Source organism: Macaca fascicularis, chromosome 4 (assembly GCF_037993035.2).
Source record: "Macaca fascicularis isolate 582-1 chromosome 4, T2T-MFA8v1.1".
Lineage (NCBI taxonomy): Eukaryota > Metazoa > Chordata > Mammalia > Primates > Cercopithecidae > Macaca > Macaca fascicularis.
Window position 1 is genome coordinate 76,527,846 of NC_088378.1, and position 2,222 is coordinate 76,530,067.

A 2,222-nucleotide genomic window follows, 5' to 3' on the forward strand; every position below is an offset into this window, starting at 1 on the left:
GCGTGATCTCGGCTCACTGCAACCTCTGCCTCCCAGGTTCAAGCGATTCTCCTGCCTCAGCCTGCCAAGTAGCTGGGATTACAGGCATGCACCACTATGTCCGGCTAATTTTTGTATTTTTAGTGGAGACAGGGTTTCACCAAGTTGGCCAGGCTGGTCTCAAACTCCTGACCTCAAGTGATCCGCCTGCCTCAGCCTCCCAAAGTGCTGGGATTACAGGCATGAGCCACCGCGCCCTGCCCCATTTATTTGCTTTTTAAAAAATTCCATAGGTAGAATGAATTCATGACTCTGGGAAAAGTTTATCAAAAGGTAGAAGCTGGCACCACTATAGCCAGTCAAAGTACCATCATGAAGAGACTGAACGTGCAAGATGCTGTCAGTTCCCAAAGAGACTTACTGCTGAGCATGTCTCTGAATTTCTCAAGTGTGTCTGACAGCCCAAGGGACTGCTGCTGCTCCCTGATTGGCAGGTGAGGGCACGTTGGGAGGTCTGAGGAAGACTCATGCCTGATGCCTGAGAACCACCCCTGTGCCCAGTGAACAGATAGGCTGGACCCAAGAAGAAATGCCTTCTCAGAGAGCTTGCTTTTCTGAAAGTTGTAGTTGTTTTTTCTTTAATAAAGACGTGGGTGCCCAAATATCTTTGATCTGCTTGCCTTTTCTTCCCCACCTGCTAGTGCGAAAGGTTCTTAACTTGGTGGCTTATATAAGTGGGTTTTACAGCATGTGTCCGTAGCTGAAGGCTTTGATGAGCTGTTTGGTGAAGGCTGTTTTTAGGTGATGATTTTAAAGTGCTTTGGTGGGCATAATATGGACCAGTTTAGATGTTTAACTGGGGCCCCTGGACAGCTGTCACAATCCTTCCTGGAACTAGGGAGGAAGAAAAAGTAACTAATGAAATTCACGTCAAAAATTAAACTATCTCGTTTGCTGGGGATCATTACTTATATGAATGACAAAATGAATATTTTATGTTGACAGCTAAATTGTTTATTTTTTTTTTTAAATAAAGGGTTTGGTCCAGTTATAGAAGTGTAAATTTCATCAAAATCTCGTTCAGGAGCTTGTTAGCTTGTTAACACTTCTCAACCAAATGTGTGCAACTCTCTTATGTTACGGAAATATCAAACTATTGATGAATCGTAAATGGCCAATTAACCCAGATATATTTAGGTTTTAAATAATCTCTTATGTAATACATTTACTTTTTTCCTCAATCTGAATTAGCATGACTAATAAGGATGTCTCCAAAGTTCTTTGATTGTTAAATCAGATTTTCCACGTGGTGGGCTGGTGGTAGTATGTGGAATGTGTCTCTCAGGAAGCTTCAGAAGGGGTGGAAAGGTGAGCTGATCCTTGGAGCAGAATGGCTCAGTGGGTCACTTTGCAAATTGTCAACACAAACTGGCTTGGTCTCTCTCAAGAGACCAGAATTCTGTTTCTACATATGGATGTTAGTTCCTGTTTATAATAGGGGGTTTTTCTTTCTTTTCTTTTTTTCTTTTTGTTTTCTGAGACAGAGTCTTGCTCTGTCACTTAGGCTGGAGTGCAGTGGTGCGGTCACAGCTCTGTGCAACCTCAACCTCCTGGGCCCAAGTGATCCTCCCTGCTCAGCCTCTTGAGTAACCGGGACTACAGGCACGTGCCACCACACCCAGCTAGTTTTCTTTCTTTCTTTATTTTATTTTTTTGTAGAGACGAGGACTCCTTATGTTGCCCAGCCTGGTCTTGAACTCCTGCCTCAGCCTCCCAAAGTGCTGGGATTATAGGCACGAACCACTGCACCCAGCTGGGGAGGTGGGTGTTTCTTTTAACAGCTGTTGATGTATTTTCAAAGTTTACTTGGATTGAAGATCTAATGTAAAAGGCAGATAAAAGAATTGTCTAGGATCCTAGAGCAATGCTCAGCCCCAGCAGGGTGAATCAGAAACTTCAGACCAACAGGGAAAGGACACCTTCACTATGCCTAAAAGCAAATATTTGAAGTATTATAATAGCCACTGTTTTTGTTATCTATGATTCTGTTACATAGAGGGGTATCAAGTGCTTCAACGGGACACTGAAATTGAAAATGTGAAGTTACACAGTATATTCATGTCCTTCTGAATATTACAATAGTTTAACTGATACCACCCAACGGAAAATGTGTAGAAGACTCAGATGTCACCATAACCAATTCTTGGATGGTTTGGAAGGCCTATGTCCTGGTGGCCCCTTGG